Genomic DNA, 23,102 nt, shown 5'->3' with positions numbered 1-23,102 from the left:
CTACCTGACTTACCTGTGCTTACCTGCTGGGTTGTCTGTATGTTTATTGAAGTGATACCTTGGCCAACCTGTGCTTACCTGTTCCCGGATATTGATACTCATCTGTACTGGAGGTTGATTACTGCTCACGCTGTGAGTAACCCATTTTGAGTTCCTAGTTACCTGTGCTCTGTTTTGCATATCCCTGGAGTTGGTGAAAAATTCCTGATTTCAGATTACTGAATGCAGTGTCACATGCAAAGCATATTGTAAACATTTTATATCAGTTTAGGGGTTTATAATTATATTTATTCTGTATATCAGTACATTTGTATATAGTTAAGTATTGTGTCCCAGCCTGGCTCTATAGAGTAAAAAGGGAACTTCTCCCTGATGACAGGGTTCGTCTCACAGCACTCTTGCCTGACCAGCTCATCCCTTCCATTTGCAGACAGGGCACACCCTTGTGTGTACCCAGGCTACATTGAGAATTGGCAGATGAGTTGGGTTAGGGTGCACAAACATGGATTTAGAGCCCAAATTTAGGCTTCTGTTTGTTTGAAAACCTTGGCTGGAAATCCAAGCCAAAGAACTGAGAGAACAATGACAAGAGGATATGTTAGATAAAGCAGCATAGGTTTTAATGGGGACACAGAGTGACCCCTTTCATAAAACACAGTTGGTTGTCTCTGGAATTCTGTCAAATGTGGCCGCAGCACATTGCCAACAAATATTTCCTCCAATACTGGAGGTTTTTGGGGAGCCCCACAACAGAATGACCTTGGCAAGTAAACTCAGACTCTCATATATAAATTGGTTCTGATATTTGTTATCTTCCTTACATCAGATAAACTGCCATGAATTGTGTTAATACACTACTGTATATTATACCCAATCAGCCCAAATCAGGATTGTCTGCTTTCTGTGCTTGTGGCTTATTACAAAGTTGATGCATCATCAACTCACTACTTACAGTTATGGATACATAAATATAGAGAAGGCTCTGAAGACCAATTTTTCCTAACGTTGTTGGAATGAGTTTTTAAGTTTTCTGAAGGCTGGACACATTCCTAGAGGCAGTTAGTAGTCTACCAACTCCTTTAAACTCCCTTTTTTCTGTTTAAAATAATAGAATAGTTGCATATATTCACGTGTGAAATTGCTAGTGAGGATAAAAGGACTGCTCAAAAACACTTTCCTCACAACTCCTCTGTGGTCCTCAGATACCTCTGTTCCTTTTTCCTGTCCCCCTAAACAATTTTCCTTCTGGTCTAAACACCATGGCTAAGTACAGACAGTCCAAAAGCCATAGGAAGAATCAATTCAATCTTTGCAGGTTTCTCTAAGCTACATAGATTGAACTGATAACAAACTGAACTGAGGTTCAGTTTTCAATTGGAAAAGGCAGGTGGTGGAGGCCAAAACTGAATCAAGCCAGAAGGCAGGGTGCACTAGAGCACACCTCACAGCCTGCCCCCACATAAGAAAGAGCCCCCCGCTCCTGGTGCCAGCCCCACAAGCTGGGCATCTGGCCACAAAGGGAGTCCCATGCCTCTCCAGGCTGGCCTGGGATCCTCCCAGCTCTGGTCTGCCCAGCTGTAGGAGGGGTGAAGGTAATTCCCCACCCTGTTGGGCTGGGCTAGCATGAGTTACTGATGCCCAGGGGAAAGGGAGAAAGGAGTCCCTCCTCCCAAGGCCAGCCCCTGATTTCAGCATCTGCCCAGGTAGGGGCAGCCCCATGCTGGGGATCTATCTCCAAGGGATGATTCCCTCCATGCAGCTGGGCTGGCAGTGACATACAGGGGGGAGGGGGAAATGAAACCCCCCACCCCAGTCTCAGCCCCCCTAAACTGGGGTCTTCTTGATGAAAAGCTATATGAAGAAGCTGAAAAGTTATAACAAGTTGTTGTTGAAACAAACAACAGGCACTTTTCTGTTACCTTACCTGGACTTGGATTTGGAGCATGCCTGATATCAGAAATTTCAAAGTTACCTACCGTGGAAGATTTGCCTATGTTATTGATTGTTGGCATCAATGCTTTGTCAACAATTTTTTTCTGAAGTAAGTACAGTGATTGTGTTTTTTAACCCCTCCCCCCATAGCAATATCAAATGCACAACGTTCCTTTTGAAGGCTCAAAATAATTAAGAATTATCTGCATAGCACAATAGGACAAGAAGGGCTTCATGGATTAGCAATATTATCAATTGGAAATGAGAGAGCTAGAAAATTTAATTTAGACCAGATTATTGATGAATTTACAGAGAGGAAGGCATGAAAGATAATGTCCCAGTAGTAGTAATGAGTAGAAAAGGAATGAAATGTTCTGCTAATTTTTTTTTCTGATTGTGTATAATATTATTATGTCCGTGTTTGTGCATTTTGTGTCATTTTATTGGAGGCCCCAAAATTAAGCTTGCACCAAAGTTTGTAGTTCCCTAGTTCTGCTACTGAAGAAAACATGTTGTTTTTTAGCTTAACATAATTCTGTACTAAATAATGAATGCAATTCTGTACTAACCTCCTAATGCAATATTCTTAAATTAAGAGAACTGTATTTTGTGTGTTGCAAGATTATCCACCAGATGGATAATCAAATCAGTTTGGCATCTGAACGGCTCAAAGAACTGGGTCTGCCGGCAATCAAACAGGTAATGTTGACCAAATGGCTTAAAGTTGCCCAAACCAGAACAATAGTCAGACTGTAATTATAGCTCAGTCGGTCTAGGAGATCTTAAATAGAAAAGAAAAACTCTTCCCTGCACTCCCCAACACAATTCAGTGGTCCCTGCACACAAGTCAACTTTCTGGGGGGCAGATAGCAGTGGAAGATGATGCTAGCTATATACATTCTCTAGCAGTCATTACAGGCTAATTCATTTGTCAAGGCTAGCGTCTTGGTTTTGTGCAGTGACAAGATTTAGTATTCCTAATCCCATTTCTGTTGTGCAAGGTATATACTATTATCTGATGAAGACAATACACTAGACAGTATAACTGTATTCTGCTGCTGAATACTTGCCTAGGTATCTACTACAAGTTATGATATACCTAGCATTGACTTTTTTTGACTAAGATAAAATAGAAGTACCTGGTTTTTTTTTTTGCCCAGCATCACACTTTAGATACTTGTCTTCTACCTCTGTTACCCAGTATAGCTACTTGGTATGCTGATCCATTCTGTTGTATTAGGTATGGAAGGGGACATCTCTCTCTACATGCTGTGAAACTTTGAATGTTCCTACTTCTAACTGCTGAACACATGATTCAATTCCATCTCCCATATTGCTGAAACGAATGACTGAATAAGAGTAGTAAATAATGAGGTGAAGCTATACGTGACCCAAATTGTGAGAGTTTGCATTTTAAGTCAAGATTTAAGGTCATATTGTCACCACATTAAATCCTTGAATAAATATTATATCCAAGGCATAAATAAGTTGTGAAACAGAGTTTTCTATATCTGGAGAGGAAAGTTTTGTCTGTAGGCTATCCCTACCAAAATTAGTGACTTCTCTTTTAACAGATAATGTGCAATATATACCAAGTTGAGAAAATGTGCTTCATAATTTCATTAAACAATAATATGGAATAATTTCACTATTTTATTACTAATTAATAGACATTCACAATTAGTTACTGAAATTCAAGTTGTATTCAAAGACTGAAGCTGAAATTGTAATACATGCCCCTATCTATCGGCTAGCAGTTTTTTTTTTGAGGATACTAGTTTGCAGAGTTTATCTTTAGACATAAAGCATACATTCCTTTGGTTATGCCATCATTTCCTGGTTACTGAAACTGAAACAATGTTTTTTTTCTTTCTGATCACATGGTTTTCATTAAGAGGGACCTTTGATTTGTTTTCCAAAAATCAGAAACATATTTTGATTTGTTTTATTTTACAACATTAAATATATTCCAGAGTTGCTGGAACACTCTCCAAAAGTAGAGTTCAGAATGCACCTATGCCTCTTAAAAACAATAAAGCAAAGACAAATCCTAAAATGGTTTTATTTAATTTCTCTCCTGTCTCCTTTGAAAGTATTATATCTTAATGAAACTTTGTGCTTTACTGAATTACAATCTATGTATGCTTAAAATAGTTTTTGATTTATTGAAGCTTCCATTAAGATTTATTAGTATATAAATTTTGAACTAGGGGCTTAAATCTGTGACTTGTACTCACATGAAACTACTTATGGAAGTAATGATTAAAGATTTCAGATGTTCTCACAGATACAGCCTTTATCTATGACTTCAGCAAGGACAAATTTACTTTCACAAGACAGATTACTTTTTTGTTTGCATTCATCTAAAATGCAGTCTAAATTTTTAAAAATGTGTGCTTGCATTTACTGTTCAAGCTATAAAATGTAAAAGGAAAACCTGCTTTAGGCTATAAACATGCCTTATGGAGTATACTTTAATTATAATTAAACCACAAAAGACTGTAGCAAATTAAATCATCACCTACCTTTGTAGAAATCCTAATTCTGTCAGATGTAGTCCTGCCAAACCATAAACTCCTTTTCTGTCAGGGGAACTCCAATATGAAAATTTTTGTGGATATCATGTATGGAACCACACATAAGAAGAAATGTCATCCAAGTATTGCTTTAGGGGATGGGATATAGCTGACATGTTGAAATATTTCTAAAAAAATTGACAATCATTGCATGTGTTAAACTGGTGGTGTCTTGCCATGAGCAGATGACAGACCAATAAACAAGAAGAATGCTGTTTCTGATAGTTTTTTAAGCAGGTACAACTCCTTCCCTGTTTGACAGAAAGGAGATCATTTTGCTTGTTTAACAATATCAATCTTTAATTCATTTTCCAGCTTCCCTGAAACCTAGACATTCTTTAACATGTTTGGCAACTGCAACAACTCTTGATCCTACAATTCCCTAGCTCCACACTCTGCTTTGTCAGTATAATTGTATTTATTAGAGACTTTTTTTATATCCCCAAACCAGGTACAAATTCCTTCCTCTGCCCTGCTCACCACTGCTGCTATCCCCACTGCCCCCAGCTAACACAAGGGCAGGGGGAGTTTCAGAACTTTTTTCCTGCCCTGCTCTAGCTAGACTGTGCAGGGAGCCAGGCTCAACTGGGGACAGTGGCAGTGGCAATGTGGGAAGGTTCTTTCATAGATTCATAGATGTTAGGGTCGGAAGGGACCTCAATAGATCATCAAGTCCGACCCCCTGCATAAGCAGGAAAGAGTGCTGGGTCTAAATGACCCCAGCTAGATACTCGTCTAACCTCCTTTTGAAGACCCCCAGGGTAGGGGAGAGCACCACCTCCCTTGGGAGCCCGTTCCAGACCTTGGCCACTCGAACTGTGAAGAAGTTCTTCCTAATGTCCAGTCTAAATCTGCTCTCTGCTAGCTTGTGGCCATTGTTTCTTGTAACCCCCGGGGGCGCCTTGGTGAATAAATCCTCACCAATTTCCTTCTGTGCCCCCGTGATGAACTTATAGGCAGCCACAAGGTCGCCTCTCAACCTTCTCTTGCGGAGGCTGAAAAGGTCCAGTTTCTCTAGTCTCTCCTCGTAGGGCTTGGTCTGCAGGCCCTTGACCATACGAGTTGCCCTTCGCTGTACCCTCTCCAGGTTATCCGCATCCTTCTTGAAGTGTGGCGCCCAGAATTGCACGCAGTACTCCAACTGCGGTCTGACCAACGCCCTATAGAGGGGAAGTATCACCTCCCTGGACCTATTTGTCATGCATCTGCTGATGCACGATAAAGTGCCATTGGCTTTTCTGATGGCTTCGTCACACTGCCGGCTCATGTTCAACTTGGAGTCCACTAGGACTCCAAGATCCCTTTCCACCTCTGTGCCACCCAGCAGGTCATTCCCTAGGCTGTAGGTGTGCTGGACATTTTTCCTCCCTAGGTGCAGCACTTTGCATTTCTCCTTGTTGAACTGCATCCTGTTGTTTTCTGCCCACTTGTCCAGCCTATCCAGGTCTGCCTGCAGCTGTTCCCTGCCCTCCGGCGTGTCCACTTCTCCCCATAGCTTTGTGTCATCTGCAAACTTGGACAGAGTACATTTCACTCCCACGTCCAAGTCGCTGATGAAGACATTAAAGAGTATCAGTCCAAGGACCGAACCCTGCGGGACCCCACTGCCCACACCCTTCCAGGTCGAGACCGACCCATCTACCACGACTCTTTGGGTGTGACCCTCTAGCCAACTCGCCACCCACGGGACTGTGCAGTCATCCACATCACAGCCTCTTAATTTGTTCACCAGTATGGGGTGGGATACCGTATCAAGGCCTTCCTGAAGTCCAGGTATACGACATCCACCCCTCCTCCTGTGTCCAGGCGTTTCGTAACCTGGTCATAGAAAGAGACTAGGTTGGTCAGGCACGATCTGCCCGCCACAAACCCATGCTGGTTTCCCCTCAGCATAATTTGTCCTGCCGGGCTCTCACAAATGTGAGCCTTGATAATTTTTTCAAATAATTTACCAAGGATGGAGGTGAGACTGACCGGCCTATAGTTGCCCGGGTCCTCCTTCCTCCCCTTTTTGAAAATGGGGACCATGTTAGCCCTTTTCCAGTCCTCCGGGACTTGGCCCGTGCGCCACGAGCATTCGAATATTCCCGCCAGTGGCTCTGCAATGACGTCGGCCAGTGCCTTCAGCACCCTCGGATGGAGCCCATCCGGGCCTGCCGACTTAAAGGCATCCAGTTCTTCCAAGTGACTCTGCACCACCTCAGGATCTACGCATGGAAGTCTGGCGCCTTGCTGCTGCCTCTCTACAACCCCAGTGAGAGACTTGTCGTGCCCCTCGCTTAGGAACACTGAGGCAAAGAACTCGTTGAGGAGTTCAGCCTTGTCCCCTCTATCTGTCACCAATTGCTTCTGCCCATTTAGCAGGGGTCCTATTCCTCCCTGGGCCTTCCTTTTACTCCCTATGTATCTAAAAAACAATTTCTTGTTGTCCTTTACTTGGGTTGCCATCCTCAGCTCCATGGTAGCTTTGGCCCGCCTAACTGCCTCCCTACAAGCACGAGCAGAGGAGGTATATTCATCTTTAGTGATCTCACCCTGTTTCCACTTTTTATGTGCTCCCCTTTTGGCCCTTAGGCTGCCCTGGATTTCTCTGGTCAGCCATGGAAGCCTCCTGGCCCCTTTCCCTCTTTTGCCTCGCTCGGGGATCGTCTTGCTTTGTGCCCAAAGGATCGTTTCCTTTAGGCACAGCCACCCTTCTTGGGCACCCATCCCATCAAAACTCCTACTCTGCAGTGCTTCCTTGACTAATCGCCTGAGTGCAATGAGATCAGCTTTCCTAAAGTCTAGCACTTTTACCCTACTAGTTACCTTACCCACTCGCCGTCTTATGTTGAATTCTATCATAAGGTGATCACTGTCTCCCAAATGGCTACCGATCTGGAGGTCCCCTATCATGTCATCTCCCGTTGCCAATACCAGATCCAGTATGGCATTCCCCCTAGTGGGACCATGCACCTCCTGTGTCAGGTGGAGGTCCTGTACACAAGTTAGAAACCTGCGTGAGCGATGGGACCTTGCTGTCTGCGTCTCCCAGCAGATGTCCGGGTAGTTTAGGTCCCCCATGACTACCGCCTCTTTAGCTTTTATGGTCTCCGAGAGTTGCCTCAGGAGCCCCGCATCTATTTCTTCCCCTTGGTGTGGGGGTCTGTAACAGACCCCTACCACCAAATCCCTTTCTCCTTGCCCCCCATGTAGCCTAACCCACAATCCTTCTACTTCCTCAGCCTCGGATTCTGTCTTGATGAGGGTTGATGTATATTGCTCACTGACATAAAGTGCAACCCCCCCCCTTTCTTCCCCGACCTGTCCTTTCTGTACAATCTATAGCCCTCAATATGTACCGCCCAGTCATGGGATGAATCCCACCAGGTCTCTGTTAGCCCCACTAAGTCATAGGTGTTTAGTGCAAGCAGGAGCGCTAGTTCATCCTGCTTGTTCCCCATGCTCCTAGCATTAGTATATAGGCACTTGAGCCCTGCGACTGGCGCCTTTGCTGCCCCCCTGCTCCCAGTCCCATGGGGCCCATTGTTTCTTACCTTCTTGTTCCTTACCTGTTCTGTTGTGCTGGCCTCCCCATGGCTTTCAGGTTCCCAATGTTCTCCTTCTTCAGGCTGGGCTGTCCTTGTGGGTGCCACATGGTTTGGTGGTCCACAGCTTCCCCTGCCCTCGTACTCCCCTCCCCCCGACGAGCCTAGTTTAAAGCCCGCCGGAGGAGATCCGCCAACCTAGAAGAAAACACACGCTTACCTTTGGGGGACAGGTGAAGCCCATCCCAGCTGAGCATGTCCCTCGTCGTGATGTGCGGGTCATGGTCCAGGAAGCCGAAGCCTGCCTCGAGACACCACTGCCGAAGCCGCCAGTTGGTCTCTCTGATGCAGTTCTCCTGCCGTCTTCCTCGTCCGGTCACTGGTAGGATGGAAGAGAAAACCACCTGGGCACCGAACTCCTTCAGCACGCCGCCCAGAGCACAGTAGTCCGCCATCAAGTGATCGGGGGTTCTCCTGGCCGCATCATTAGTACCCACATGGACTAGGACCATGGGGTAATAATCGGTGGGCTTGATCCTGGCCTGGATTACCTCCGTCACATCCCGAATCTTTGCTCCAGGGAGGCAGCATACCTCTCGTGCCGAGGGGTCCTGGCGACAGATGGGTCCTTCCGTACCTCTCAGGATGGAGTCTCCTATGACGAGCACTCGTCGCCTCCTCCTCTGGGTCATCGTGGATCTCTTGATCTGTTTGGGGTGTGAAGAACGTGGTGTTTCTTCTTGCCCAAGGGTGTCCTCCTCCCCTTCCATCTCCTGCAGGGTCGCCAGGGCCTCGTACCTGTTCACCAGTCGGACTGGAGAAGCTGGTACCGGTTCACTGCGTGCCGCTCCGGTCCTGGCTGTGACCGTCTGCCACTCTGCTGTGGAGGGTATTCCCCGGGGTGCTTCTTCCTTTGGTGCCTGGGCCTGCAAGGAAAGGAAATAACTGTCAATTTCATCCTCCGCCTCCCTGATCCCCCTCAGCCTGCTAACCTCCTCCCGGAGCTCCCTCACCTGCGCCTCCAGGGCCCTAAGACGGGCACCTGCTGGACAGGTGTGGGGGCCCCCAATCTCTGCTCCCCCCGGCCCTGCTGGGGATACCCCACAGGCCAGGAGGTAGGGGGACACCAGCTCCCCCATGGGCTCGGTCTGGGTGGAGGCCTCAGACCTGCCCCGGGTAGCCTTGTCCCCCTGGACAGAGGCCCTAGCAGTACTCCTCGTAGACACCATTCTACAAGCTGCTGTTTGTAGACCTGCGCGGTGTCTACTCCCTACCCCTACAGAAGTCCCACTCCTGGCCCTCCTTGCCCGCCCTCCGGCGCGAACGCCCACGCAAACGCCGGCGTGCTCTTACAGAGCGCGCCTGTTTGCGCGCTCTGTTCGCGCCGCGCGGCTCCCTACCGGCTCAGCTATATGGGACCCGGGGGGCTTCCCCTCCGGATCCGGCTCAGCTGCGCCGGGTCCCTCCGCCCCACTTACCTTCGGGGGATCAGCTACTGCTGCCCCCGCTGCTGATTCCTCTGTTGTTGCTGCTGCCGCCGCCGCCTCCGGTCAGTTGGTTGGTAAGAAGGGCACACGTGCGTGCGGGACACACGTGTGCTGCCTCCTCTCCTTCCCGCTGCTGGTTCCCTTTGTGCCTGAAGTGTTCCTTGCAAGCCCAGGACCAGGCTCAGGGACAGGGAACATGCCTGCACCTGCTGGTGCTGCTGCCACTGTACCCAGTAAAGCCTGACTTCCCACACAGTCCAGTTACAGTAGGGCAAGAGTGGCTTTGGAGCTTCCTCCACCCCTGGGTCTACCAGGGACAGCAGCAGCAATAGGTGAAGGAGGAGGGGAATGGAGGGGAGTAGACATGCTGCTGAACAAGAAGTGGAAGAACAAGGGTGACAAGAGCAGGGAGGAGGGATTCTTATTTGATGTGGGGATTTAAAAAAAAAGTTTCAGCGGCTGCTCCCACAGTGCATTCTGCCTGTCCCATTGCAGGAGGGGGTCAGGGTGTCTTGGGTCTGCCTCTGAAGCCAGCTCTTTGAATTATTCCTGAAAAGCCAGTTTAGACCCTATGGGTACATATACATGTGACGGAACTCTGCTCTGATGCATGCTAATTATCGTGCATTGCAGCAGACTCTATTGAATCTGCTGCAAGTCTGCTGAAGTGTGCTGATTAGTGCTCTTCAGCAGCCTCTGTGTCGCATGTATTCAGTGTCCCTGCATTTCAAAATGGTGGTGGGGGTGCTTTAACTAAAGTTCATAGATTTCATAGACATTAGGGCTGGAAGGAACCTCAGAAGATCATCAAGTCCAGCCCCCTGCCCTAGGGGAAGGAAGTCAAAGGATCCCAGCAAGATAAACATCCAAATGTCTCTTAAAGGAGTCCAGAGTAGGTGGCCTACCTCTGGAGGCAATCTGTTCCAGGCCTTGGGGGCTTGGACAGTAAAGAAGTTCTTTCTTATGTCCAGCCTGAAATGGTCTTGGAGGAGTTTGTGACCATTTGACCTTGTCATCTCTTGGAGTGCTCTGGTGAACAGGCGTTCCCCCAGATCCTGATGCACATCCCTTATATACTTATAGGCTGCCACCAGGTCCCCCCTGAGCCTGTGCTTTTCCAGGCTGAAGAGTCCCTTGGCTCTCAGCCTCTCATCATAAGGCCTGTTCTTCTAACCTCTGATCATGTGCATGGCTCTCCTCTGGACTCTCTCAAGCTTCTCCACATCCTTTTAAAATTGTGGAGCCCAGAATTGGATGCAGTACTCTAGCTGCGGCCTCACCAAGGCCAAGTACAGCAGGAGGATGACAGCCTGGGATTTGCCTGAGAAGCGTCTATGGATGCAAGCCAGAGTTTTGCTCACTTTACCAGCTGCAACATCGCATTGGTGGCTCATATTCATCTTGTGGTCAGTCATGACCCCCCAAGTTCCTTTCGGCCATGGTTCTAGCAAGCGTAGCATCGCCAAGCCTATAAGCGTGCTGTGGGTTTTTTTTTCCCCAAGGGGGAGTACTTTGCATTTTTTGGTGTTGAATGCCATCAAGTTTTCGTCCATCCATTTTCTGGGTCTGTCTAGGTCGGCCTGGATCACCATCCTCTCCTCAGGTGTGGACGCTTTACCCCAAAGTTTGGTGTCATCAGCGAACTTGGCCAGTCCGCTTCTGATGCCAATGTCCACATCATTGATAAAGATGTTAAAGCATATAGGCCTAAGGACAGAGCCTTGGGGGACCCCACTGGTCATGGTGCACCACGATGATTTACATCCTTCAACTACCACTCTCTGGGTCCGACCTCGGAGCCAATTCTCCATCCATCAGACTGTAATGTAGCCGAGGCTGCAGTTGGCCAGTTTTTCCATGAGATGATCATGGGATACCAGATCAAAGGCTTTTTAAAAATCAAGATATATGACGTCAATCTCTTCTCCCTTGTCCAGGTGATATGTCACCTGGTCATAGAAGGAGATGAGATTGGTCAGGTAAGACCTACCCACAACAAACCTGTACTGGCTATCCCTCAGGATGTTGCCATCAGCCAGTTTGTCAAGGATGGTCTCTTTGATAATGTTTTCCAACATCTTTCCTGGGATAGAGGTCAAGCTGATAGGTCCATAGTTCCCCAGATCTACTTTCCTCCCTTTCTTGAAGATCGGCACCACGTTGGCCTTCTTCCAATCTTCGGGAACTTCACCTGAGTGCCGCAAGTTCTCGAAGATCTGTGCCAGTGGCTGAGCTATGGTTCCTGCCAGCTCCTTAAGTACCCTGGAGTGTAAACTGTTTTGCCAGCTGACTTGTAGGCATCCAGCCTCTCAAGGTATTCCTTCACATGGTCTACATTGATGAACAGTAACAATTCTCTCTCACCCTGGCTGTCCCGTACCATATTGAACAGGGCCATCCCTTGGGACTGGTGAAAAAGAGACGCAAATTACCCATTAAACAGGTTGGCTTTTTTCTGGGCATCGGTTGTCAGTTGTCCCATATGGTTTAGCAGGGGTCCAATGTTACCCTTGCTTTTCCTCCGGTTCCCCACATAGCTAAAAAAGGACTTTTTATTGTCTTTGATACATGTAGCCAGTTGGAGTTCAGTCGCAGCCTTGGCTTTCCTGGTTCACTCCCTACAGGTCTAGACCAGTGCAGAATACTCCTTTGAGGTGGATCCAATCTTCCATCCTTTATAGGTCTTTCTTTTTAGACACAGGAGGCCCACAAGTTCCCTGCAGAGCCAAGGGGGCTGCTGTGCCCTTTTTCTGCCTTTCCTCCGAGATGGGATAGACATTGCTTGTGCTTTCAGGATTGCTCCCTTGAGGAGCAACCACTGATCCTGAACTCCCTTCCCCTTTGGGTCGTGGTCCCTTAGGGCCTCACCAACAGGCTTCCTGAGCTTGTCAAAGTCAGCTTTCCTGAATTCAAGGACTTCTGCATTGCTGATTGTCTTGCCAGCTTTATGGTGGATAGTGAAGGAGATCACACTTTAGTTAAAGGAACCCAGCCGCCATTTTGAGGGACGGGACACTGAATACACGTGACACTGCAAGCACTTTAATTAGAGTGGCTCTCAGAGCTGCTCTAATTATAGAACCCCTGACCCCAGACCACATATATAGATGCCCAAAATGAGCCAGTGCAGACTCCGGAGCACAATCAGAAAGTGGGCAGCCACGTTCTGTATCAGCTGCAGCTTCAGGATGGTCCTTAAGGGCAGACTTATGTAGAGTGCATTGCAGTAGTCTAGCTTTAAGGTTACGAAAAACATGAATGATGGTGCTCAGATCCAAATCTGAAAGAAAGGGTTGCAGCCTTCTCACAAGGTAGAGTTGCGAACTTGAATGATAAGGGGAGGATGAACCTCATCAATGATAGGTATTCCTATCCCCAAGACTGGCCTGGGTCAGATGAAACAGAGAGAGAGAGAGAGAGCAGGATATAATCCTTATGCTGTCATCTCATTCCAAATCTCCACACAATCTTGCCCAGTGGTCTCAGATACACACTGAATGACAAGAAGGAAACTTGGGGGACCCTACAGGAATGGTTACCCCAAGGGTATGATGACTCCATGACCACCCTCTGGGATCTTCCAGCTAGGAAAGAGTGGAACCAGTTAAGATCAGTCCCATGAATACTCACCAGGTTACATAAAGATATTATCAACACCTCACTGTCAGTTGTATGAAGAGCTGCTGAAAGATCTACTGTGAGCAAGGTAGAGTTTCCCTTGTTGTTCTCCAGGTGACAACTGTCAGCCATGATCACAAGCACTGTCTCTGTACTGTACCTAGGACAAAAGCCAGACTGCCAGGAGCTCAGGAGCCTGATGGCACCTGCACCTGACAGGTGAGCATCTAGTCAATGTTCTTATTTAAAAAGGGGATGTTAGAAACAGGGCAATGCCACAGAGTTGGGTTTTTTTAGAAGGGGCAGAAGATAGCAGACTTAAGAACATCTAGCACCTCAAATCTCTTTTGACCCACCATCAGTAATGGCTCCACTCTCCCCTGTCTGGCTTTTACTAACTAGGATTGTCACAGGTCCAGTTCACAGGTGATTGACTACATTTCATCAAGCACGCAGGACCGGAGGAAAGTAGGGCCGGAAGGGACCTCACAGGGACTTCTAAACCCAGCCCCCTGCTCAAGGAAGGCTCATCCTTGACTAATGCAAGGTCTAACTAACATCCAAGTGTCTAACTAACCTGCTTTTGAAAGTTTCCAAGCATGGAGATTCCACAGCTTCTCTAGTTAGCCTGTTCCAATGCTTGACTACCCTTATAGTCAGAAAGTTCTTCCTAACTTCCAGCTTAAATTTCCTCTGCTGCAGCTTGAGGCTGTTGCTCCTAGCCCTGTTCCCTATTGCCATGGAGAAAAGCCTGTCTCCATTCTTTCTATAATAATCCTTCAGGTATTTGAAGACTGTTACCAAATCCCCCCTCAGTCTTTTCTTCTCTAGACTAAATAAATTTAGCTCTTTCAGCCTTTCCTTGTAAGTCTTGCTTTTCAGACCCCTAATCATTTTTGTTGGCTTGTGCTAGACTCTTTCTAATTTGTCCATATTCTTCTTGAAACATGGGGCCCAAAACTGGACACATTCCAGGTGAGGCCTCAGCATGCTGAATAGAACAGAAGAATCAGTTCCCTTGATTTGCAGATGATACTTCTGTTAATAAAAACCAGGATGCTGTTGGCTTTTTTTGCAACAAGAGCACACTGCTGGCTCATGTTCAATTTATGATCCATATCCTTTGCATCAATGGGCAACAACTGAAACTGATCCATATACATTGACCAAGTTTCTTCAACTCTGAGATCTGACTCTACAACTAAACTGGTAGTCCCCAAGCTCTGCTAGATATAGCAATTTTGTCAGCAAAGTGGTCAGCTCATCACAGCAGACTGCAGATAACTTGGTTTCTGGGAAGAGACAACTTAGATTAACTAGGTTGCTGACCACCCAGAACTGTTTCACCAGATAGTAGCTTGTAGATGCAAAGGCAGTAGAGAAGAAAAACTTCTTTGCTGCACCATTGTATAGTCTTTTACAAAGGATTTTTGTCACAACCAGGCCTTAATACAGGTCAAGAGCCATTTGCACTCGAACCACCTAACCTCCTGCTTCAGCTGCCTTAGATCTCCTGAGACATACTGTCTCTTGAATGCTTCATCTGATTGTATTTTCTTTTATAAAGGTTAAAGTATGCCTTTTAATTGGAATGTTTTTATTACAGCTATAAAAGCTAGCTTTCCTCAGAAATGCAGATATGGACCATGAACCCACAAGCAGTAGTTTACCTGACTAACTTTACACACGTAAGTAAGTCTCAAAAAATTCAACGCGAGCACTCATTCAGAAAAATATTCTGCTGTATTGCATCAGCACAAACACTGTAGAAGTGTTTGTGCTGATGCAAAGTTGTATGTCAGTTAGGTAAAAATGTCAAGATTAATATCTGAATAAGAATTTTATGGTACAAGTTCCCCTTTTTCTATTCCAGTTTGTATTCTGTCAACTGCAGTTACATTTAAGTACAAAGCCTTAATATATAATGAGCCTTGAACACACACTCAACTTGTAAAGAAGTTTTTCTCTATGTCCAGTCTGAAGTAATCTTCAATCCGTCTGTGTCCATTATTTCTTGTCCTCCCCTGGGGAACCTTGCTGAATAGATGCTCCCCCAAGCCCTGAGGTATGCCCCTGATATACTTATAGGCTGCCTCCAATTCCCCTTGAGTCTTCTGAACAGTCCCCAGTCCTTCAACCAGTGTTCCCTCTAAGGAACAGCGGTCCGTGAGCGTGCCGCCTCGGTCTGGTGTGGGACACTTAAAGAAGAGGACTGGGGGTCAGAGGCTAGGCCCTGGAGACCGGAGGCTGGGGCTGGGGGCTGGAGCCAAGAGGCTGGGCACCGGAGGCTGGGGCCAGGGGCTGGAGTCTGGGGCCGGGGACCAGGGGCCAGGGGCTGGAGCTGGGGGGCCAGGAGCCGGGGGCTGGAGCTGGGAGCCGGGGGCTGGAGCTGGGAGCCGGGGGGCTGGAGCCAGGGGCCCAGGGCTAGGGCTGGGGCCAGGGGCCAAGGGCTGGAGCCGGGGGCCAGGGGCTGGAGCCGGGGGCTGGTGTGAGCTCTGGGGAACTGCTCCGCTCCCCCGCATCAGGGCCGGGGAGTGGAGCACTTCCCTGGAGCCAGCAGAGCCCATGCCAGCCCCCCGCCCCAGCCTCCATCCCTGCCTTGCCTCACCTTGGGGAGGAGCCACTGCCTGCCCAAGTGAGGCTCCGCCGGCTTCAGGACACAAATTTTTTTTTGGTGTGTGCTTGAGCCCCAGAACACCCATGGAGTTGGCTCCCATGATTTTTAAATCAAAGTTCGTATTATATCATAGCATAATATACCGCCTAAAAATGTTTCCTATTCATGTTTCAAACTTCCACCTAATTTCCAGTTTGCTGGACTATTCCTGGATTGTGTTGGATTATTCCAGTTTGCTGGGTTAGGATCTAATGGTTGTATGCAATGAAATGTCATGGGTAGGGGCCCACCCAATTCATGGGGGCTGCCTCCTGATTTCATGGGCAGAATGCAGGCCTGAGCAGCCATTTTGTAGACAGAGCCTGTTGCCCCCACAAGCCTCTGATTGGCCGAGGGGCCCAGTGGCTCTTACCTTTGCCAGTGATTGGTTGCAGGAGCTGCCTGCCATGTGGCCTTGTCCCTCACCACTGATGGGCTGTGAGGGCTGTTCATCATGAAGCCCTGCCCCTCACTGACAATTGGTGGAGAGGGGCAGGGCCACATGACAGGCAACCCTCACAGCCAATCAGTTGTGGGGGAAGGGGAGAATGTCAATCTTGCCAGCAGCCATTCAAGCAGGCAGCACCCCTACCCTGGCAAGCTCCCACAGGACTCAGTAAGTATTTTTTTCCCCTATGGATTCATGCATTTTCCAGGCATTGCCTGGATTTTGTGGTCAATGCTGGATGTCACAGAATCCATGAAATCACAAATTTGGTAGGTCCCTAGTCATTTGGTAGGTCCCATGTCTTATGGAAATCACTGTGCCAGCCCACCTCTCCCTCACTATTTTGAGGGTTTTCAACAGAAATCTAAAAGGATTTGGGTATGAAGCAATGGGCCAGCAATACAAAAAGAGCTAAGTTTGGAAAAATAGAGTGAAGCAGGGAAGGAAGGGATGAGGGATGCTAGGGACAGGTGCAGGGCCAGGGCCAGGCTTCATGGGGCTTGTCTCAACTTTTGTACCCAAGGACAGAAGTTAGCTATAGAAACTTATCAGCATATGATGGAATTCATTGGTTTTAGGCTTATCACTTTGTTAGGTGACATTCATGTTAAGAAGAGTTCAACTTCCTCTGTGGAAGGAAGAGGTGGGCAGCAAGAGGAAGCCAAGGTTACAATGTGTTCAATGAATAATTATTGGCAAGGCTGAATTTCCAGAAAAACTAGTTTTCTGTAGCTGGCAGGATTGATGTGTTTGCTGGTTAAATGACTGAATTCTACAGCTGCCGAGTTCAGAAGGGTTTGCTAAAATCCCTGATCCATATGGAATACATAGATTTTTTACATGTGTAGTAATGAAAAAAACACAATACTTTCTTGAATCTTACATACTCAAGTCTTCTAAGCCTTGCCCAAGATAGACAAATTAAACAGGATTTTGCTTACTACCTGGAAGTCTAAATTTTACATAACAAAAACAATTATTTATTGGGTCATATAAGTGTTAGTTTCCATTTTGCCCAGCAGCTCTTTACAAAACATCTCCTTTGTCTCTGGCAGAAATAGCATTCTGAAATCTGTTTGTTCCATTTGTCCAAATGAAGATAAGGGGACCTGGAGAAAATGGGAGAACTCAGCCACATCTTGCCTCATATCGAGAACCTGACAAAGGATAAACATCTGGATATTATGAAGAAAAACAAGGAAATCATATTATGGGAGCTCTGCAGTCTACTCAAGATCAGAAAACTAACCTCTTTCTTTGCTAACTGATATAAAAAGAGGACTACTAGTGACACAGCTAATTTCTAACTGATGTGATTGAAGCTCTGGTGCCTTAAACAGACAATCTTTTTCACTCCCCATGTCTGCACAGAATCAGCAGATAAGTACCGCCTATCCAGCTGTATATCTTCAGCAACAGTAACACCAACTATCCCAGCAGACATTATGTAGAGTTGCTAAGAATTGCTCAGTTCAGGAAGACCTATCTGTGACAAAAGTACAAGACTTTTGAAGTTGGAAAAGATATAGCTGGGTCTACCTATAATTTATAAGACCTCAGTCCTTCAGGCTGCTAAACAGTCTTGTCCTAATCTGGCAAAATACTTAAGATTGTTTCATGAAACATCTCTGCAATCCAGCGCCACCACCCCCTGAACACTGCTCGGTATGGGCCCAACTGCACCACATGCACCACCCTGCTGTGCGGTGGGCAGCCCACTGTGCTGGTGCTCCCGTGCTGTGTGAAGTTCCCAAGTCTAGCCTTTAGGTCCTTCAGCTGCACTGTGCTCTGTGGCTGCCTCCTGCCTGGGGTGCAATCTAGCGCGGGGAACAGGGAAGCAGCCCACCTGGCTACTCCCACCCCAGCATGATGCCCATCTCCAGCGAAACATTGAAACAGCTTTGAAACAGCCTTTCTGTTTTGACGGAACGGAACAGAACAGCTGTTTCAACTCGAAATGAAATTTGATACGAAATGGTTCTGTCGAACTGTTGAAACTCAAGGCAAAATGGAACGGTGCCGTTTCATACAACCCTACTGTTTAGGTGTGAGCAGGAAGCCAAAGGTGTGGAGAAGAGAGGGAGAGGCTGGCGAGTCCAGCAGCAGCTGTAGCTAGAGAACTGGAGAGAGCCCAGGGGCTGTAGCGTAACCCCTTGGGGACCATGTGCAGTCCGCAGGTCACCAGTTAGATAGCCCTATTGATAAGGGAAACTAGCATCCAGGCTCTTTCTGCTTGTGTAGGTGCACTCGATATTTAGTATTCCGCTTCCATTCTGATCTTGACATTGTTCTCAACAAGTTATATGAATAGTAGTTTATGTAGCGGTTTATTGGTAGTCTCAGACTTACATAAGTATCACTGACATCCCTCTAATTATAATTATTTTTTCTTCCTTTCTACATCTAGACTTTATTTAGTTTAGAAAGCCCATCTATGGTTCTTTATAGATAGCTTCCAGCATTCTGTAAAAATCACTCACCACTATATCTTAGAGCTGTACTTATATTGTTATGTTTCCGAGTGTCACTTTACAGATACTTTTTTTGAAAACAGTTGCCTTTGCTAGGTACAACCTCTTTTCCTTTATACATTGATTGAATGGGGGGGGGGGAAAACACACATTTTAAAAGCATTCTTAAAAAGTTATAAAAAGGGAAGCCAATTCATGTCTTTTTCTGTATGCAAAGACAAAATGGAGGCTTGCTGATGTTCTACAACTGGGGCTCCATTTAAAAATCAAAATTTAATGATCATGGGACAGCTATCGAATTTCCAGAAGGATAAAAAGATTCTTAGTTAAAAGTGAAACAGTACCCCATCTGTTTGGCTGGTGAACATCTGTTTAAGACAGTTATGATCTAGATTAATGGATATTATCACTACTTCCTAGAGACCAGCAAACCTACTAGCTTAAGTGAAAACTGGAATCTTTCCAATTTAAAGAAAAACTCCTCCCCTCCTCCCATGCTTCAGACAAGAGACCCTTCTGACTGGTGCCCCGTCTCTGAGCTGCCACTTTTCCTTATTCCTAGTCCAGGGTACACTACTTTCATATTTTAAAGATATTCTTCATAACAATGCATGTTTATGAACAAATTTTGTTGTACCAAAACACAGGGGGGTGCATCCCCATGTGCATGCATGTGTGGTTTGCGGTGTCTCAAAACAGTTTGAAGCACCACTAACTGCGCATAGCACAGGTGCAACTGTTCACCATTCTTTTAATTTTTAGTGCAGCGCACGCAGCAGCAGCATGTGCCTCAGAATGGGAGCATGGCCAGCCAGAGCAGCTCTGGCTGCTGGCCAGGCCCCTAGTGCTTGACTGGCCACTGATGCTGCCCCAGGAAGCCCCCAGGATCCCAGGTATGGCTGTTGGGGCCAGCACAGGTGCTGAATTTGTGCTACTGCTATTTTTGCCATGGCAATAGCATGTCCCTGCATGCGGGGATGTGTCCCTGGAGCCTAGCTATAATGAAGTGAAAAAGCATCCCTTTGTTGATTGGTTCAGAATGGCAGTTTCTATGTTCCTAAATATTTAAGGGTGGAGCAGGGGGAGTCAGAGGGAGAAAATCCCCGCTCATTCCCTTCCTTTCAGCATCTGGAAGCCAAGCTGCCTCGCTAGTGATGGGGCAAACTGCAGGGGCAGCTGAAGCAGGGCAGCTGGAGAGCCAGTCCTGATGCAGCACTCCAAGGAAGCCCCAAGGTAGGTCTGGGGGCATGAGAGGGATAAAATCCTTACTTTCAGAGTTCCCCCATGCTGACAAGACAAAGTTCAGGCTGCAGGGATGCTCAGGGCAGCGCAGTGGCCAGTACAGCTGCAGGCTGGCCCCTTTAAAGGTCCCCCTGGGAAACAGAGTTCCCTGGGGGCAAAAGTCCTATTTAGGACCACTAAAGCTGGGCTAGGACATCCTGGGCAGTTTATGCCCTCAGGGGAAGAAACCCCAGTTCATCCCAGGTGCTTTGCCTTAATATAGGACAAAGGAGCTGCAGCTGCAGACCAGAAGCCAATGCTGAGGTTGGGATTATAAGGAGAAGAACCTGAAAGGATACAGGGAGTGGTGAAAGGGGAGACCCTACACTGGAGAGCAATAGAGGCAAGGGGAGAGGGACACCTCTGCCCATATTTCTTTATTTTGTGACTGACGGACTGCAGAGAATTCCTGGAAGTTGACCTGGAAGGTACTGAGTTTAGATCCTGTCTGTGATGCCTTGACAGCAGGAGCCCTTAATCACACTAGAGGACTCTGGTGGGGGTACAGGGTTTGGAGGAGCCCCTGTTATAGGCCTGTGAGGGCCACTCCAGGCCATAACATTATTTTTGGACTATTATTTAAAGACAGCCCTGACAGCAGAGCTGCTTTCCTTCTCTGGGAGCGAATTCTACATTAATACTATCGAGTCGTGGTGGGTGAATATCCTGGGAAGATAGCGTGCCCTCTGACAGGGTACATGGTGTTAGTTGAGCTGTAGACAGAAGAGCCTGACCACAAAGGGATTGGTCAGTCTTGTGACTCAACTAGTCCGCTCTCATGTGTCTGACAGTAGCTACTGCCAGATGCTTCAGAAAATACAAGAAACAGTGTATGACGTACGTGGTGGAAATTCGCTTCCATGCTCTTGAGTTTACCCGAAGTTGCCCTATAGAAGTGGAAATGTGCTCTTATTGTGTGAAAGCTAACAGCATACTGGGCTGCATTAGTAGCAGCATTTCCAGCAGATCAAGGGCAGTGATTGTTCCCCTCTGGTCAGCACTGGTGAGGCCATAGCTGTAATACTATGTCTAGTTTTGGGCCTCCCACTACAGAAGGGATGTAGAGAAATTGGAGAGTCCAGCAGAGGGCAACAAAAATGTTTAGGGGGCTGGGGCACATGACTTCTCAGGAGAGACTGGAACTGGGCTTATTTGCTCTACAAAAGAGAAGAGTGAGGGGGGGATTTAATAGCAGCCTTCAACTACCTGAAAGACAGTTCCAAAGAGGATGGAGCTGGACTGTTCTCAGTGGTGGCAGATGACAGAACAAAGAGCAATGGCCTGAAGTTGCAGCAAGAGAAGTTTAGGTTAGATATTAGGAAAAACTTTCTCAGGAGGGTAGTAAAACGCTGGAACAGGTCATCCAGAGAGGTTTGGGAATCTCCATTTTTGGAGGTTTTTAAGAGCCAGGTAGACAAAGCCTTGGCTGGGATGATCTATTTGGGGATGGTCCTGCTTTGAGAACGGGGTTGGACTAGATAATCTCTTGTGGTCTCTTCTGTCATGACCCAAAGGTCTGATTTTTTTTGTGTGTGCTTCGGCACTAAGAATTATCCCCGTGGGTATACAACTTCGTTGTACGGAGGAGTTCTGCTGCGCAGAGAACCCGCGTGCAAAGAAGTTTTCCCGCCACTTTGCAGGGATCTTTGCAGGGTGCATTTCCTTTGCAGCACAGAAATGCATGGTGCAAAGATTTCCCGCTCGTCGTATGCAAATTTGTGCCCCGCAATTGGCTAGTGCTAAATTATTCACACGTGGCGACTAGCGATTGGCCTGCTAGCCGTATAAGAGGCTTGAGCAGTTTCCGCCCAAGCCGAAGAGGGCTCCGCATCCATCTCGTGGGGACTCTGGGTGTGTGCGGCAGGGTAATAGAAACCCTGTGTGTCGCTCAGAGGAGTTTGGCGGCCTGATCCACCGCCCACCTCTTCCCGTCCTCGAACGGAGCCTACTATAGGACGTAATGACGAGTTTAATGCGCGCTTGTCCTGGACATCCGGAGTTTGTCGTGTTCTGTCTGCGTGGAGCCTTGCAACCTCCACGCGTGTTCGTGTTTTTTGTTGTAACCGCAACTCAAGCAAGTTCTCAGCCTACACCACGACCATCTCGGTGTAAGTAAAATAATCTTAAAATCAACCATTACGTGTCTGTGCCTAATTCTAGCTCGGCGCCCGCCCTCTCCGACCCAGCCTGCCCGGGCTGCTGGCCACAGCCCGCGTGCAGAGCGACGTAAGCAACCCGGGATCAGACCCGGCGCTTACATCTTCCAACCCCAGTTTTCTATGATTCTAAATAACGGAAGCTGACTTCAATCCTACAGAGCCAGGACCAGATGATCTCTTGGCCTTAAGAGCCACCATAATTTTATAGGAAACAGATCTTCCCAACACACTCTCTCCACATGATCTCACTGTTGTTCACAAGTCTTTTGAAGGTTTAGAACTGGGAAAACAAAACAATCCTCCTCCCCCACAATACTGCACCATACCCATTAACACCAAGAAGTCCCAGCACTTGCCTACTACCAAGCTTCTCCACTTTGTATCATAAACAGAAGACAGTGTTTCCTCTTATAGTTTCATAGTAGCTAGGGTCAGGAGGGACCTGAACAGATCATCTAGCCTGACACCCTGCCACAGACAGGAATGAATGCTGGGTTCACCAGACCCCAGACAGGTGATCGTCCAACCTCCTTTTGAATTTGCCCAAGGTAGGGGTGAGGACCACTTTCCTGGGAAGTGGAACCTATTCTCCATCAGCTTATTATCATTGTTCCTCGTCACCCCAGGTGGTGCTGGGGAGAAAAGGGCTCTGCCTATTTGCTGTTGATCTCCCCTGATGAGTTTGTAGGCAGCCACCAGGTCCCCCCTCAGCCTCCTCTTGCTGAGGCTGAATAGGTTCAGATACCTTAGTCTCTCCTCATACAGCCTGTCCTACTGCCCTCTCACCAAGTGGGTGGCCCTCCTCTGAACCCTCTCCAGGCTGGCCACATCCCTTTTGAAGCGCGGTGCCCAGTTTTGGGTGCAGTACTCCAACTGCAGCCTGACCAAAGTCGCATAGAGGGGGAGTATCACCTCTCTGGACCGGCTTGAGATGCACCTTTGGATGT

The 23,102-nt window shown here is 47.4% G+C and overlaps 1 long non-coding RNA gene across 1 annotated transcript; it reads left to right on the top strand.

The window, feature by feature from the left end:
* Positions 1-8,940: 8,940 nt before the first annotated feature.
* On the top strand, positions 8,941-22,129 carry LOC106739957 (uncharacterized). Its single transcript, XR_002093837.2, has 2 exons — positions 8,941-14,828; positions 17,300-22,129. It is a non-coding gene; the product is annotated as an uncharacterized LOC106739957 (long non-coding RNA).
* Positions 22,130-23,102: the final 973 nt, after the last annotated feature.

Source organism: Alligator mississippiensis, chromosome 3, assembly GCF_030867095.1.
Source record: "Alligator mississippiensis isolate rAllMis1 chromosome 3, rAllMis1, whole genome shotgun sequence".
NCBI classification, from domain to species: Eukaryota; Metazoa; Chordata; order Crocodylia; family Alligatoridae; genus Alligator; species Alligator mississippiensis.
Note: the sequence above shows the minus strand (reverse complement) of the source record. Positions and strands in the feature narration are given on the sequence as shown.